This window comes from Notechis scutatus, chromosome 2 (genome assembly GCF_049901735.1).
Source record: "Notechis scutatus isolate UNSWTSFEM ecotype Mainland chromosome 2, rNotScu1.2, whole genome shotgun sequence".
In the NCBI taxonomy this organism is placed as follows: domain Eukaryota; kingdom Metazoa; phylum Chordata; class Lepidosauria; order Squamata; family Elapidae; genus Notechis; species Notechis scutatus.
Genome location: NC_142010.1, coordinates 164,648,379 through 164,666,826, shown reverse-complemented (window position 1 = coordinate 164,666,826; position 18,448 = coordinate 164,648,379). Strand labels below are relative to the sequence as shown.

Here is an 18,448-nt window from a genome sequence, read left to right as displayed (position 1 = left end):
GCTGCGCTGCTGCCTCTTGATTGGTTGATGGAGTTGATGTTGGTATAATGGGCTGTGTGATGGCCTTGTGAGTTTTGTTGTGGAGATATCCTGGATCTTGTGCTGTAATCTCCTGGGTCGTTTGTGTTTTGATCTCTTTTCCATTAGCCTCCTGTGTAGTAACTGCTTGGGTAATGGGTTGTGTGATGTCCTTGTGAGACTTATTGCTGTGGTATCCTTGGTCTTGTGCTGTGATATCCTGGGTCATTTGCTGTGTTACAACTTGCGTTCTTGTGGTGTAATTTTCTGAGTTTTCTGATGTGATATCCTGAGTGGGTGGCCGTGATGTAGCATTCTGAGTTTTAGTCTGGCTTCGAGTTTGGGGTCTGGGTGTGTTCTTGGTGTGTGTCAGCTTGTTTGGTTTTGGGGTCGGGGGGTGCGACAGCTGGTGAGGCAGCCGTGGTCTGTTTTCTGGATGGTGGTTGTCCTTCGTTTATAGGATGGGCTTGGGCCTGGGTCTGATGAGGGGGATTGGCGGTGGTGTCCCATGTTGTTTCGGGTCTGGTGTTGGTTTTCGTGGCTGGGACTCGTTTGTTGGTGAGGGCTAGCTTCCAGATGTCTGGTAGGCGGGAGGTATCGTCCCATCTATTCATGTTATGGGGGTGTTTCTCTATCTCGATGCCTTCCCTGATTATTCTCTTACTGGAGTGTTCAGTGTTGGATATTAATTTGGTTCCTTCAAAATTAATTTCATGTCCTGTGGCTTTAAGGTGCTGGAAGAGGGAGGAAGTATTTTCTTCTCTTCTGACTGCGTTTTTGTGTTGTGTGATGCGTGCATTTATTCTCCTGTTGGTTTGTCCAATGTATGTGGCTGGGCAATTGTTGCATGGTATTTCATAAACTCCTTGGTTTTCTAGCTGGATCTTGTCTTTGGGGTTTCTTCTTATATATATATGCAGGTCTTGGCGTGTTTGGGTCTTTTCCCATGTAAGATTGAGAGTATTTTGGTAACGTTTCAACGAGGTCCCACTTGCCTTCTTCAGGCTGGTGCTTTCGGCTTCGTGCTTGTGCGAGCTTTGTTGCCAAGATACTCTCAATCTTACATGGGAAAAGACCCGAACACGCCAAGGCCTGCATACCTGTACCCATGAAAATCTACGAAAACAAGTGTATGTATGTATGTATGTATGTATGTATGTATGTATGTATGTATGTATGTATATATTATTGCTTACAATACTTCTCAATCTTACCTAATTCCCAGATGAATTACAAAAGAAAATTTTGTGGTAAAGCAGTGCTTTACACAAGTAAATTACACAATTTGATTACACAAGTAAAGAGCTATCTCCAGATTAAAGTTCTAATTGCACATTTCATGTATGATACTGTGTATTTTTTTTTCTCTGTGGTTTTCAGTTGTGAGGATTCAGCCAGCTGTAGTTTATTCAAGAAGATGAAATTAAAGAAACCTGAAAAAAAGTTTGGGAGAATTCTGTAGCTGATTGTGAACATCTCATGAATCCATATTTGAATCAACAGTTGGAATAGCTTTAGACATATGTCATTTACTGTCTTTTGAACTTGTGTGCGTGGAAGGTGTCCTTTTTGTGTATAACATGTTGTTTAGCCATGTTTTAATTTGGTACGTTTCTTCTGGGGATAGATTCAAGGAAAGGAAAATTTAAGTGGACTCGTATGATACATGTTGTTTCTATAAATAATCAAGGTGAATTCCTCTAATGCTAACTCAGTTTCATATGCTTTAGCTAGTTACAGTAAAAATGGATGGCATTCAGGCTTTCAAGAGTTTTTAAAAATGTTACTTAATAAATATTTAAATATGTTTTACTTTATTTATATTTAAATTCATTTAAAGGTAAATGGTTGCATATGAAAGTTGGTCTTTGCCCAGGCGCCACTTCTAGAAGAATGGCCACTGGTACATCACTCAAAATGAATGAAACAGTAACCTGAAATAATAAGCAAGTCAAAAATCAAGCCTATATTATGATCTTATTGTATATTTCATAACATCAGGCATTCATTAGTACAGATAGTCTTTAATTTATGATCACAGTTGGGGCCCAAATTTCTGTCAGAGATTGTTGAGGTTGTCAGTCAAACTGGATCTAATGTTACAATTTTTAAGAGGGTTGTTAAGGCAAATCATGCAGTTAAGCAAACCATACAGTCGTTAAGCAAATCCAACTTCTCCAGAAGGGGTAATTTTGCCATTACTCCTAAGCAGGTTACACGAAATTACAGGAATTAGAATGTAAGGTTAATAATAACAAACCAAGAACTCTGTTATAGGGCTTACTAGCACAAAACTTTTTAACAGACAACCTCTCATAAGGGAAAATAGTGTTTAATACTAATACCTGTATTACGATTGTAAAGGCTATGAAATGGCTACAAAATGTAGATTGGGAAGCAGGAATAAAAATTAATAAAACAAAACCAAAAAGATAAATAATCAGCAGATCAGGTAGTCGACTATAAACTATAAGTTATAATACATGAGGAATATACTATTTTCAGACTGCATGATCAGCTTCTGTAATTCAATCAAATATTAAATATGTGGGGAAAAAGTTAAAAATGCATAATAAGCACTAACAGGAAAGAGAAACAATACAAGGTTGAAATATAAGTGTCAGAGTGATCCTGAAATGGTTTCCAGCATTAATACAATTAATTAATACATTAATACAAAATTAATCAAGATATTACTCAAGCTTAATGTCTTGTTTTACAAGTAGTCCTCAACTTATGGCTACAATCGAGCTCCAAATTTCCTTTGCTAAGCAAGACAATTAAGTGAATTTTGCCCCATTTTCTGACCACAATTGTTGGTGAATCATTGCAATTGTTAAATTAGTAACATGATTTGAATCTGGTTTCTCCATTGACTTTGCTTGTCAGAAGGTCACAAAAGGTGATCACAAAACCCCAGGACACTCCCTCATAAATACATGTCAGTTGGCAAGCAGCCAAAATTTGATCACATGACTATTGGGATGCTGCAATGGTTGTGTGAAAAGTGGTAAATTGGGGGCTACGTGTATTTAGTAATTAATTAGTTTATTGACCATTTTTTTCTCCAAGGAGCCAATTTGATATATATGTTAATCCTTATATTTAAATTAATAAAATCCAGTAGATTTCTTAGGTTAAAAGAATTTTTCACTAGGTTTCATATCAACGGAAGAATTTTGGACTCCTCAGGATTGTCAATCAATATTCAGGTTTCTAATGGCAAAGAAATAGCCTCATAGTCTACACAAAGATGAAACAAAATTCAGAGAGCCTTCAAATTTTTGTTAACAATGGATGCTAGCATATATACTGGGAGAAAGATTTGTGAGATGATATTTAACAAGCACTGTTATAATACATTAAGTGGAGGGAAACTCTGAAAGACATTGTTAAGGGAGTTTGTGTTACAACCCTATTCCTGAATCAGATGGAAACTTTCCTGGATATTTTATATACCATGTTTCTCACAAAATAATTTTTTTTGGACCCCCGAAAAAACGGCTAGGCCGTCTTTTCGGGGGTGACTTAATTACCCCCCCTTGCATCCTCGGGTGGGTGGGCGGCGACAGCTTGGATGTTGACCTCGGCATTGGTGGGGCACTTCGTATCGGGAGACCTTCCGCCACCGTTGCTTTCCCTTCTCCCTTGCTGCCACGGCGTTAGAGCAATGCCGCGGCGTTTGGCACAGCCACGTGCAGCCAGTCAGGGCTCCTCCCTGCAACCGGAGCCTGGCGGAGACACTCGGCTTCAGGCGCTCCTGTCGCCGCCTTCCCTTTGCCTTCGAAGGTAAAGCCAATTATTTTAAAAACGACACCCTACTACAACAAAGCCTCCCCTGCCCGAGAGGGCAGCCCAACCCCACGTGGGGAGGGACTTGGGAAGGAAGCCAAGCTTGGGTCAGCCCGGCTCTTTCGCTTGGCAGGCGGGCGCGCACCCGCAGCTTGCTTTCCCAGCTCTGCCCAGCCCGCACGGCTGCGGTGCGGCCCTGGTGGGATGAGCGGAGGGTCCGGCGGGGAGGCGCTCGCTGCTTTGGTGAGAGCTCTGCCGCCGGGAAGGAGGGCCCGCCTGTCAGCTGTGCTGGACACCCCAGGCGAAGCTCTTCGCGCTCTGCCCGGCGCCAGGCAGGGATGGCGGCTGGGTGCTTCTCCCAGGGCGGGCCAATCCTGCACTGCGGCTCCGGGAGATTCGCCTCCCCATGTGGGGTTGGGCTGCCCTCTTGGGCAGGGGAGGCTTTGTTGTAGTAGGGTGTCGTTTTTAAAATAATTGGCTTTACCTTCGAAGGCAAAGGGAAGGCGGTGACAGGAGCGCCTGAAGCCAAGTGTCTCCACAGGGCTCCGGTTGCAGGGAGGAACCCTGGCTGGCCGCGCATGGCTGCGCCAAATGCCGCAGTGTTGCTCTAAATGCTGTGGCAGCAAGGGAGAAGGGAAAGCAACGGTGGCAGAAGGTCTCCCGATATGAAGTGTCCCACCAACGCAGCACCATATCCGGATATGCAACAAAAGTCCTTCCTAATGGCAAGCCCCCCCCCACCATTCCCCCCCATTTCGCATGTTTAATATGGGCCTTAATTTGGGGGAGGGGCTTAATTTGATTTTATGCCAATAAAACATGGTGGGGCTTCCTATTGGTGGATGCTGTATTGTTGGAGAAACACGGTAGTATAAAAAAATTAAGACTTCTTAAGTAGGAGATATAATTTTGTGAACAGATAAATATTAGATTAAGTTCATGAAAGTCTAGAACAAATGAATCTAACATGAACCAAAGTGGATGAATCTGATATAGAAAACATAAACAAAGTGGACCAATCTGTGTAATTCTTAGCTTTAGTTGTAAAGATACCTTCGAGATCAACTCTTGGTGACTGCATTCATGCAATTTTCGTATGTCAGCCCTCCAAGATAGATCAAACCCGGAAACCAAAGACATGCAAGGTGCAATACTACTTTTATAAGACTATGGTAACAGAATCTTGCAAGTTAGAATATGCCTCTCCCTCCCTCTTTAGGTCTTCAGGGGAACTAGGGACCATTATAGTAAAAGCACTTAGACTTATATACTACTTCACAGTGCTTTCCAGCCCTCTCTAAGCCATTTACAGACTTACCATATTGCCCCCAACAATCTGAGTCCTCATTTTACCAACCTCAGAAGATTGGAAGGCTGAGTCAACCTTGAGCCTAGTAAGACTCGAACTGCTAGCAGTCAACAGAAGTAGCCTGCAGTACTGCATTATATCTGAGATGTTTTCTCAATTTACATTTATGCCCTGGGCTCATATTTCTTTTAACTGTTGATTTGGTTGGGGCTCTTCCTTCTGCTCCTCAAGTTTATTCCTTCTTCCCATTGTATCTTGACCTTACTATGGATATGGTTTGCCCTTTCCTTCTTCAGAGTCTAATAAATAGTCCCAGAACTGCCACTCAATTGCTAATGAGGTCTGACCTTACTTGGCATTTATGGTCAAGTTGATGCTGTTTTGTAAACACTTTTGTTATTCTGGGCCAAACTACAAATTTCAATTTTCTATGGAGAATGAACATAAATAATAGCATTATTTGATGATGTTGCTCAAAATAGTAACCAGGCTTATTTATGTTGAAAAAAAATAAACAACTTGTGCATGAAACAGTCAGATAATATGCAGAAAAAGAAGTTAAGGAACTTTCTTAGTCTTCTTTTGTTCTCCACTGCAAATATAGCTTCTAAAAAAAGCTCAGTAGAAAACTCATAGAATTACTCATTATCTTTTGTTTCGTCTTCGATTCTGATATGTGTAATTAATTTGTCTCCTTATTGTATTACATAAAGTTTTCTCATAATACTTTCTGACATATTACATGCAAACAGTATCTGCATAATTGGTAGTAGATGGGAGAAAAGTTCTCTCTTGCCTATCCTTCCTGTATCTGGCAGGCCTTCAGTTTCATATTTTCTTTCAATCTGCCATATTTTTAGAACAGACTGAGACTTTAGAAAATAGCAGAAGTACTCCAAGATAAGTGAGTTGAGTTTCCACTCTACACCCTGCAAGCTTTTACTTTTGAAAATTAAACCTACTCCTAATTATAGTACAAAATGTGTATTAATTAGCATGCAGTTAAGATATAAAATACATATAAGCACCTCAGTAATGGAATACAGTATAGTTAATACACACACATCTCTCAAATCTGCTTCTATTTCTTTTTGGTTATCATCTTGTGGTTCACTACCTAGAGTCAACGTATGGTGAGAGGAGCTGTTATAAAAATGTAAACCAATAAATTAGAAATGTATTCATTTTATTAAATTCATTTTATTTTCTTGCCTTTGAATATCAGGAGAGAAAAGTGAAAATTTCACAGTAATTAGCTACTAAAACTTCTTGATCTAAAGCTTCAGACATAGTCTAATTTGCAGTGGTTACTCTAGAAATAGTCTAATTCGATCTAGAGAGCCATAGAAGCTGTGATCATACAAAACCCAGAACCATGGAACTATTATTCCTTAAATCAATCAGAATTGACTGGCTTCTACCAATACACTAAACCATTAACATGGATTCCTAAGTCATAGTGGTCGTGTTTAGATAAGACACTGAGTTACAGACAGTTTATTCTATGGCTTAGTGTGAATCTCGTCAAAGAAAGGTTGAGCTCTGTTTCAAACAGGAGAAAAGACAGATGGCTGGAGTTTGTTTTCAGCAGATTGGACTAGCTTTACGTGGTGCCAGAATATGCCAAATGTTGTAGAATTTGGCACGGGAGAATAAGGAACACTCATGCCAAATATCAGTCAGATAAGTTAGGGAAATACTGTGCAAAAGAAAGAATAGTAAAGAAACTCAATTCTTCCTAAATGTAATAAAGCTGATTGACAAGCAAAATTTAAGACTATACTTTTGCTTATAATGAATCAATAAGTTAATCTAGTTTAACTAACTAGCTAATTGAAAAGAGGACTATCACATTTCAGGCAACAAATTAGGCAATAAGGCAAACAATAAAAAGACAAAGTTTTACTCCACGCCACCAGAATCCCTTAAGAAACTTTGACTAACGCCATTAAACAGATTGAGAACTTTTGTGGAAAAGGACAAGCATCAGACTTATTCTTAGAGTCTTTTGTGAAACTTTGAAATACTTGTGGACTTCAATACAGGTTCACTTATGGGGCAGAAGATATAATACCGTGTTTCTCATATAATAAGGCCGGGTCTTATTTTTTTGAGCCCCCAAAAATGGCTAGGCCGTCTTTTCGGGATGACTTAATTCCCCCCTTGCATCTTTGGGTGGGCGGGCAGCGATGGCTTGGATGTTGACCTCGGCATTGGTGGGGCACTTCATATCGGGGTCAACGCAGGCAGCACCATATCCGGGTGTGCAACAAAAGTGCTTCCTAACGGCAAGCCCCCCACCATTCCCCCCATTTCGCATTTTTTAATATAGGCCTTAATTTGGGGGGAGGGGCTTAATTTTATTTCATGCCTATAAAACATGCTGGGACTTCCTATTGGGGAAGGCCGTATTGTTGGAGAAACAGGGTATGTAGTGGTACTAGCTTACCACTACTTGTAGGTTTCCGTCCCTATAGTATTGTAGGAAGAAAGCACTAGGCAAGGAGACAAATAGGGCAATATCAGTGTAGAGATGCTGAACAAAAGGAAAAATTAGTATGTTGTGACTGAGGATAAGTAATATAGAATACAACAGACTCTTTAGGACCTCGCAAGGCATGGGAATGTCCTATGGTTGTCCAGTGTATATTTGAGATAGATTATTGCTTTCTATTTTCAAGGCAATAGAATTAACTACTTAAAATATAATTCCATGGCAGTCCCAAAGGTGCTTTTTCAAGAGGCAATTGTACTTTCCAGTTTTTCTTGGAAGACGTTTCACTTCTCATCCAAGAAGCTTCTTGGATGAGAAGCGAAACGTCTTGAAAGAAAAACCGGGAAGTCCAGTTGCTTCTTGAAAAAGCATCTTTGAGACAACCATGACCTGGGTGACTGAGAATCTCTGTAGATAATTCCATGGCAGTTTCTGTATGTCAAATTTCCTCATGTTCTCTCTAGTAAATCCAGTGGATAAAAGAGGTTACATTGATATAAGGTGCAGGGAGAAGTAGGAAATGGAACATTCTGTCCCCGAGCCTTTCAAAAGGATCTTGAAGTCAAAATAAAGCACCAACAAACTGAAATAAACATGTTTTAGTAAAATTAGAGTACTGAAAATTTGGGTAGCATGGCAGAAGAAACTAATGAAAAATTTACCTCAAAAAGAGCAAGAAAGGAGATACCCAAAAAGGCTAGTCTCAAACATACCCAGTAAGGAAAACAATGAAAGAAGTCAGTATGGCTGTACAAAAATAAATACATGAAAAGTAATATTTCCAGCAATCTGTGAAGATGGCAAATACTAAGAGTCAACAAAGAAAATATTCTTACTTTGACCTATCACTCCAATAACAGACAATTATGAAGAAAATGCTGAAGGAGCATTACAGTTTAAAACTGGTAAAGCAATACACAGGAAATATTTATTTGGAGTTCAATTTTCCAAGTTTAAATCAACTGCATTTTAAGAAACAAAGAAAATATTTCCCAATGTTAGAGATTAGCTATACCCATTTTCCCTCCAGAAATCCTGGAAAACAGTAGGGCCAGACAACTGAATAAAAGTGCATATTATATAAAATCTGTGATCTGATCTGGTGCTGGAAAGATTGCATAACAGATGATAAAGCCATCTGTAAATATCTTAAAAACAATGCCATGTTTAGTAGAAATTGTTTTGTGCTGTCAGTTACATACAGAGCCAACTTTTTATACAAACTCAAGGTTTTTTTTTTTTTTTTTGCAGTTGTATATTCCTAATAGCAGTATAACAAACACGTTACAAAATACAAATGTTCTGCTTAGTGAGTGAAAACACAAAAGCTTACTATTCAGATAATCCAGAGAGACAAAACATCAGTTCAGGAACAAGCCAAATGTGGTCAGTTTCCAGTTCTAATTTCATTTGGGTAGGAAGGAATCCAGAAAGAGGGTTGGTTGCACAGAAAGGGGGTTGGTTGCAGGTGGATGGATGAAACATTCAATGCCACAAAGAAATAGACTGCAGCTTCCTTCATGCATCCCTTTTGCAGCTTCCTTCATGCATCCCAAACAAGATGGATCAGCAAGTATTGCAGGACCAATTGGCAAAAGAAAACTCAGGACCGTATTGGTTGGAAACATTCATTCTGCACTGAATATGGCTAAAATGATGATCATGATATGTCCTGGAAATCTTTCAAACTAATATTTTATTTTCATTGGCATTTGAGCATATTTCCAAGTAAATACAGAAGTCCCCAAACTATGTATGGTACTGTTTTCCTAAGTGTGGTTCTTAGGGTCTTTGCAGACCTCAAGGCGCTTATAGAAACAAAGTGGTAGTTAAGTTATGCTGTGCTTAGAATTTCATTTTTTAAAGTAAAAGAATCTAAACAAAATAAGATTAGAAATTAACTGAAAACAATAGCAATAACAATAGCATTTAGACTTATATACTGCTTCACAGTGCTTTTACAGCCCTCTCTAAGCAGTTTACATAGTCATCATATTGCTCCCAACAATCTGGGTCCTCATTTTACCGACTTTGGGAGGATGGAAGGCTGAGTCAACCTTGAGCCTGGTAAGATTTGAACTGCCAAATTGCAGGCAGTCAGCAGAAGTAGTCTGCAGTACTGCATTCTAAACACTATGCCACCACGACTCATAGAATTGGAAATAATACTATCTGTATTTAGAGTTTCTACAATGTAGCTGACCTACAGTTAATCGAAATAGATGTTTCTAAACTGCGGTATTTTTTCCATAAAACAGGTTCCATCTTTCTTGTTTAAAACTGTCAAATAAAGGATTTTTGTAATCTTTTGTCCCAAAAGCTTGAGAAACTTGGAAAAATCAAGAACAAGGCATTCATATATTTGCTATAATCTAAGAGCTTTCAATGGGGTAAAAGTTTAATCTGTTTTTCATTTGATTTGATTTTGATTATAAATAAAATGGGTGAAAATCAGAGGTGGGCTGCTACCAATTTGCCCCAGTTTGGGCAAACCCATAGTTAATTTTATGGCCAGTTTGGCAAACTGGCCAATCCCGCTCTTGGCTGGCCCCGCCCCACCCGCTCCACCAGTGGCGGCATTCAAAAAAAATTTCTACCTGTTATGTGGGCGTGGCTTAGTGGGTATGGTGTGTCTTGGTAGGCTTGGCTTGGTGAGCTTGGCAGGGGAACGATACTGTAAAATCTCCATTCCCTCCCACTCCAGGGGGAAGGTTACTGCAAAATCCCATTCCCTCCCCACCCCACTAACCTGCTTTCCAGCTCCATTCTCCTGTGCAGGGCAACAAAAGAAGACCCAGCTGATCCTTTGTGATACCAGCTTTTGTCAGATTCAGCACACAAGCCTATTTTCTAGCCATCTAATTTGACTCAGAATCTATTTCTGCAAGGTTAAAAATGGTAGGGGTGCAGCAGACATAAGAGGAAAACATGAGCAAAATTCCATTCTGTAAAAAGGGAAACTTATGCAACATGACAAATAATTTCCCAGAGCACTGGAACACTATATTACTATGAGCCATCCATTCAGTTACCTTATTCCACAGGTGTTAGGAATTCCTCTTGAAATTGAAAACGATGTGAGTATTTTAGGATAGGTGTTCATCATTGGAGATACTTGCAATTGTAAATATCTAAATTTGGTGAAAAAGAGCAAAATCAAGGTTGCAGCTCCTATTATAATAGTATGTATCTTGATAGTGTCATCATCTGCCACTTGCCACCCTATACAACAAGAGTAGCATCACCTACTGGCATATTTTAGCATGTTACAGCATCTAGTACTCCGTACTACTTTAAAATTGAACAGTAGAAGATCTGTTTACTTCTTGGTTCAAGGGAGGTATTTTTCAATCGGGGGATGGGATAATAGTTGATAGATTAGAGGGATCCTCGAATAGTCAGGGGACAGTTTCATTCTGGGGGCATGCAGCATTTTTTCCATCCATTTCAAGCAGTGTTTGTGATGTTTTGGGAACTGAGAGCAAAAGGCTAGTAGGGTTGTGTGTGGTCTGTATGTTTCTCAAATCATGGCAGGGACCTCAAACTCCAGAAATTCTGATCAGGATTTTTCCCCCGCCAAGCATCCCACTTTAGAAGAGTTGGAACCAGAAGGGCAGCTATTGGGCGGGTATATGTGTCTGTTGCTGGTGTTTTGTCTTGCTGATGAATCTACTGGCTGTTACAGCTCCAATTTTCTCTTGGTTTGTTTGCAAAATACAAGATTGCAGATAAAATTTTTGTGAATCAATAAATGTTGTAATGCTTGCAAATTCTTCTTAATGAGAACATGGAATATGAAAGCGGGCAGGAAAGGGGTTGTTCTGCCTTCCTCACCTGGAGTAAATATTTTGGATATGCCAAAAAATATTCTTGAAAGAATTTGGATACCAATTCATGTTGCAAAACCTATGGGGCTAGAGATGGGGGAAATATGTAAATACCATCTTGCCATAACTGCAAAAGTTCAACTATTAATCTCACTATCAACAACTCAAAGAATCTAAATAATTGAAACAGTTTCTTTCAAATGATTTCAAATAAGGTCTGTGTACCATAAAATGTACCATTAGGAAAGGAGGAAGGGATAGAAAAAGGATGCTCCAAACTAACAGGTGCTTTTAACAGAACTGAAATAATTTGGAAGGAAGTGGGATAAGAATTGTCCACTGTCCAAGTTCTCTGTGTGGAATTATTTCTTTTGGCCACAAATTCAAACTTTGGTCTGAAAAAGAAATAATCTTTCTTGCTTCATTATGTTTCTTTCTGATCTAGCTTTTGACTCATCTGAGAACTGTACAGCTCAGCCCTGACAGGAACAGTAATAAAGATGCAGTGTGTTGTTTATTATTTCAATGAATAGTTTAGAGAAAAAGGCAGGTGTTTGGGGAGTGACTTCGCCAACCATTTGTTTTTGTTTGCCGTAATTAGGCATCCCATCATATTCAGGCTGTATCTTAAGATTGCTATGCATGGTATGTTCTCTATTGCACTGCAAGATGAAAATTGATCACCAATCAATACTGTGTAATGATTTAATGCTCACCACAGTAAAAGCTGGTTGGTGGAAATTAGAATTGTGTATGTGTATGTGTGTGTGTGTTTTCCAGTCTAATCTTGAAAAGAAGCCGCAGTTCTGTGAAAATGAGACAACTTGGGGTGTATTTGGTTAAGAATACTAACTTCACTCATGCTGAAATAAATGTAGCAGATCTGAAATATTTAGAGTTTCATTCCTATTATAACAAAAATGATCGAGATTTTCTAAATTCTAAAATGAATGGCTTCAATTGGAAGTGAAATTATAATGGGAAAAATGTGAACTTTGTGGCACCCCATAGTGAATGATTGCTTGCACGACCTCTCTTCTTCCACTACCACTGACTGATACTGACCACAGAGAAATACTGCTCAGCACAGTGTTCCCAACTCCAAATCCTCCATGTCCAGAAGAATATTGTGTTTACTGTATTTGGAAATTGCTAAGAGCTCTAAAACAATGAAAAAGGTTGCATGCCCTATATGTTTTGATGAAGGTTATCCACTAGGATCAATATAATTTCTGTCTATTGCCTGAATCCTGATTGAAATAGATCTATATAATCCCAGGAAGAGGCACACCACTGCCTCCTAAGATTTTGATAACCTTCTTCCAGCTCTTCACACTCCTACTTACTTTCCAAAGGAAAATGGATACTGCCCACAAGTGGCTAAAGTCGTCATCACTTCCTTGGAGCCTACAAGCTGAAGAGTATCCAAGATAATTTTGCAAAACACAACTTTAATCATATACACTAATCATCTAGAGCAGGGTTGTCAAACTCACATCATCATGGCAGCATCATGTGACGTATCGTGACTTTTTCCCCCTTTGCTAAACTGGGTGTGGGCATGGCAGGGTTGCGAGTTTGACAGCCCTGATCTAGAGTCAACCACATAGAATTTGATGGATGGATGGATGGGTGGGTGGGTGGACGCACAGAATGAATGAATGAATGAATGAATGAATGAATGTATTTCCTCTGACCACACCCATATAGAGTCAAAGGAATTTTATCTTGTCTGGTCTCATTTGTTTTTGGCCTTCTGGCTCTGCCGCCTCCATAATCTCTCAGTGTACCAAGGAGAGTCCCTCATGATTGGTGGGAGGGAGTCACTTCGTTGGCATAATATAAAAAAGATGTTGAAACTCTAGGAAAAGTGCAGAGCAGCAACAGATGATTAGGGGACTGGAGGCTAAAACATATAAATAACGGTTGTTGCTGGTAGTCCAATGAAAAAAAGGACTAGGACTGACATGGTAGCAGTGTTCTGATATCTGCTGCCACAAAGAAGAGGAGCTCAATCTATTCTCCAAAGCACCTGAAGGCAGGACAAGAAGCAATGGATGGAAACTAATCAAGGGGAGAAACAATCTAGAACTAAAAAGGAATTTCCTGACAGTGAGAATAATTTACAGTTTGCCTCCAGAAGTTGTGCATGTTCCAAAACTGAAGATTCTGTTATTCTATTCCAAAAGAAGTTGGAGACATTTTTATTAAGTATTCTAGTCATCTCCATTTTTTGCATTTATAGATGCTACTTTCTTTTGAATTAATAATATAAAATATACTTCATGTTATTTTATTTATTTGTATTCTGCCTTTATTGTTCTTACAAATAACTTATGGTGACAAACATAGCCAATATACCTTCTTCCTCCTATTTTCCCTACAACAGGAACCTTATGAGGTGGGTTGGGCTGAGAAAGAGTGACTGGCCCAAAATCATCTAGATGGCATTCATGGCTAAGACAGGACTTGGACTCATGGTCTCCTGCTTTCTATCTGTTATATCATCCATCCAAGAATCCTCAATAGAATATATTTAGTCATTTACCTTTTGAGAGTCTAGACATTATCATTTCATGGATGGAGGGATAGAGGGATGGATGGACGGACAGAGAGACAGAGATTGATTGATTTAATATTTTAGAAATCTTTAATGTCCAGGATATTTCAAATCCCTAGTTTGTATCAATACTATAACATCAATATTCTTATACCTTTTCCATTTATTTTATTATATATTTTCTTCAAAATGTTTAATAAAGAAAAGAAGAGGAAGCAGTTTGACTATCTTTCTTCAGTTTCATTCTTGATCCTGTGTGGGCAAGCCATCACTTTTTGCATTACAAACTTAAAATAAAACAGAGGAACAAACCACAGCTCACAGTATCACTCTGTGTTTATTGCTAACAGGTTGTGATGTCTGATTACACAACAATACAAAGGAATGCCTTACACTAAGTTAATTTCCCGAAACAGAAATGTTGCTTTTTTTGTTTTTGTTTTCTACATTTTTAGCATTCAGTTGCACAAAATTATTTGTGTCTTCCTGTTGAAGTGACCTCTAGAAATAATTGTAATTACAATTGTCTAGAGATTGACAATTCATAAATCATGCCATGTCACCTCATAGCTGAATGGAGCAACTAAGCAGAATATCATTAAACCTCTTCAATACTTATATGTGGAACCAAATGCGAATTTAGTTTTCATAGATATTTTTATCATTATTGATTAAAGGTATTTTCTTAGGTGAGGCACAATTTAAAACCACCCTACAAATCATAGAGAACAGTGAAATTCAATCAATATGTATTTACCCAGCTGTGTAATCAAGAGAAAAAAATACACAAGGGAAAGCTAATTAAAACATTTCTCTCTCTTATCAATATGTAATCTGGTAGACACCCATCTTGGTGAATTCCCAGGTGTGGTAGAACAGACTGGATTTCTTTATCCTCTAATTAAAAAAGGAGAAAAAAGTCTAGTTCTAAAGTGAGAGAAACTGAACTTGAAAAAAGAGGCCTAGTTTTTATAGACATTTGAGTAGCTGCTAAATGTCAGGAATTCTGAAATTGGAAGGGGAAACAAAGGAGTAAGTTGATGGGTGTTCCCTGCATGTGCCTAGAGAGGTTTTAAAAGGTTTTATTTTATATCTTATTCAGTTCTCCTTGTTTTCAAGGGCAGTCCCACCATGTATGTACAATAACAAGGTGCTAGAAGGCAATGCAATGAGCACCAAGGCTACGTTTCATTTCTCCAGGAGGGGGCATAACTGGCAAAATATATCCTTGTCATATGTAAATAGAGTCAGATAGACAAAACTCTCATGATGGATTTTTTTTCCTGATACTATCCCACAATAACATTATATAATTAGAAGCTAATTTATTTAGTCACAAACATATCCCAGAATATTAGTTTTAAAACACCAAAATCTTTCTGTTTTTTTGTCAGATTATTGTTATAGAGTTAAAAAGAAACTGGATTTTTCTGAACAAACAATTCAAGCCAGACAACATGTTTCCCTATATCTTCTTAACCTTCATTTTCCAGAAAACCTCATTTGTAGTTTGCCTGTTAATTCAAACCAATGTTATTTGGCTACTGCTTCATTACTTGTGGGATTTTTTTCCAATTATCAAATCAAGGAATTTATCTATAACTCTCCCACAATCTACTAAGGAAATTGCATAATACTGTATATCTTGGTATTAGTAAGTCATTCAATAAAGTACCTTACAGAATTTTGATTAAGATGCTACTCAAAGGTGGGTTGGATGGCAAGACTATTAATCAAAAGTATTTTTCTGAGTCTAGAATAGGATATTTCCCAGTTTTTCCAACTGTGGAACATGGTAGGTAAAAAAAATAATCTTGAAACACTTGATGAAGAATCAAAGTACCAGTAATAGGAAATTGGCAATAATTTGAAATTTGAATTTATCTATTCATATGAACTTAATTTACAGCTTAAGAACCACCACTCCTCCCCTGCTATATTTATTTGTTTCTGTATTATCTACAATTGTACTAGTTTCTAGCCAATCATCCATATTTGGGGGGGGGTGGAGGTTGCATAAATGTGTATTGCATAAATGTGTATTTGAATTAGTCAAAAACAATATAAATATAATACACATATTGAAGGTTATACACCTAGAATGGATATGACAGTTTAATATTATAAAGGTGAAAAAATATGAAGGAAAATCACCAACTGGGATGTCACTTAGAATAAATCCCTGATGGTCTGATGCACAAAAACACTGCATGCTGCATAATAATATAGATAGAAGCAATGGATTAATATAGCAAAATTAAAAAAAATTTCCATAGTGTATTCTTGGCTGAAGCCACTCAAGCACCGTTCTTCCTCCTGCCTGGCTGGCTGGCTACCTGCCTGCCTTTACAAACATGATTCTCACATATGTTCATGTAGACTTACAGATAGTCTCCCTCATCAGAGGAAGTCTCACTCCAAAGGGAATTTGAAGACAGGCAGGAAATCAGTTTTTGTGCATGGGCACATGGCAGGGGAAACAGCAAGACAACCCCTGCATGGACTACTTGCAAATTCTGGTGATGTAGCAAAAGGGAAAGAAAGACCAGCATCAAGGCAGGAGCGGAGAGAGTTAAGTGCATTTGAGCTTTTCCCAACTCCCTAGTCCTCAGAACCTATTCATGTCCTGCCAGAACGCTGGAGTTTTGCAGAAAAAAAAACTTGCATTAGAAGGTGGTACTTAGTAGCGTCATTCAAATGTGATCCTAGGTAATTTTTCATGGTGTCATCAACACTTTTCTTACTCTGCAAATACTAATATCCTCAAATAGAGCTAGTTTGGTGGAGTGGTTAATGAACTAGATTAGAAACCAGGAGACATGAGTTCTAGTGCCATCTTAGGTATGAGACCAGCTGAGTGCCCTCAGGTCCATCAATCACTCTCAGCGTCAGGAGGAAGACAAGAACAAACCACTTATGAAAGTCTTGCCAACATAATCTCAGGCATTAGTTCAGGCAGTTGCCAAAAGTTAACATTGAAAAAATGTTTGTGTGTGAGAGAGAGAGATAGCCAGAAATGGCAAGTGTACATGTTATATTAGTTATTGTAGTATTGTACAGCAATCTCTCTCTCCTCCCTCCCTCCCTCCCGTATCTCCTCTCATGACTGCACTTCACCTTGGGTTATATGTCCCATTCAATTTAAAGTTAGAATTAAATTAGAACAAGTTCAGATACTGAACACAAAGATAATCCATAGAACTAAAGATTGTGAGGAGATATAGTGAAAACCCTTAACCTTCAGAAAGGAAGGCGAGGGAGTACATGGTAGGATATTTCAGGTATCAAACAAATTTACTATTTATTCTCCCAGGAAGCAGGATTACAAAAAAGTTACAAAATGGTGAATACCAAATAAATATTTGGACTATATCACCAAATTCCTTGGAAAGTAGTAAGATCCCTATTGCTGGATGTGGTTTAACAGAAGCTGTACATCCAACTGTTACGAGTCCTTTAATCCCAGTGTGATGACTTTATAAATCCCAACAAGAGCACCTACCATACAGGGGAAGATGTCAATAACATCAAATGGCAGGTGTAAGATGCAAGCAATGCATGCAGTGCTCATAACAAAAGGGTGATGTTTTTCAAAAATATGTAAATTGTTTGTTTAAACAAAGCTTATTTTATACTGATTTTAGGATATTTGTGTGTATACCCCATTTTCTGATGTGTCATTAACAAGCCCTGCCTCAATTTTAAAAATCCTGAATGATCTTGATTTCAGAAACTTTTTATTTTCTCTAAAATGTATAAAAAATAGGCCATTGAGGTTTTCTTCCTTCCATAATTTTTCCTAACATCCCATTCACACCCAACTCTTTTATCTCTAAACATATTTATCTTTGTTGAAATATGTATTATATTCTCTCATGGGATAACACCTTTACCATTTTGCAGCATTAGCAATTATGGCAATGATGATGTCAGTTGGCATAAAAATAGTTGCTACAGTTTGCTATACATGTTTTCATTTATCTTTGGACAAATCCAAATAGATTATAGCATTATATACTACAATAAATAAAATAGTTATTTCTTATACATACTCAAGATAAGATCAGTAAATATTTCTAAATTGATATAATACGAGGAATTATCACTCAGGGGTATAACAGCTGGTGGAAAAGATCTCTAAATACCTACTAGATTTTTTAAAATGAGTCTTAGAAGGCCGTAGAAATTCTATATCACGGGGAAATTAGTGTTCATTAATGTTGAATAAAGTTCTTTTTAAATCTGAAAATGTGGAAGGTTCTTTTAATCCATCTTGTTCATCCATAAACGATTCAGCAGGAACCTGGGCCTCCATATACTGAGAGATTTTTGTGCAGGTGGTTCTAATCCTTAATCATTTGATTCAACACTTTTGTGGCTTGATCAATTTAAAAGGAAGTGATATCATGTTTGTCTGTTAATCCTTGTATAATAGAGGCCAAGAGTCA

The 18,448-nt window shown here is 38.2% G+C and overlaps 1 protein-coding gene and 1 long non-coding RNA gene across 22 annotated transcripts in view; one reads left to right on the top strand and one right to left on the bottom strand.

Moving 5' to 3' along the window:
- The window catches only part of LOC148132383 (uncharacterized), an 85,330-nt gene extending 68,843 nt beyond the window's left edge, over window positions 1–16,487 (bottom strand). The window contains exons 1-2 of the long non-coding RNA XR_015747929.1: window positions 16,386–16,487; window positions 10,646–10,744 (exon numbers count right to left, since the gene is read on the bottom strand). This is a non-coding gene — a long non-coding RNA (uncharacterized LOC148132383). The remainder of the gene's footprint in view (window positions 1–10,645; window positions 10,745–16,385) is intronic.
- The window catches only part of ADGRL3 (adhesion G protein-coupled receptor L3), a 573,686-nt gene that overhangs the window by 83,955 nt on the left and 471,283 nt on the right, over window positions 1–18,448 (top strand). The window lies entirely within an intron of this gene.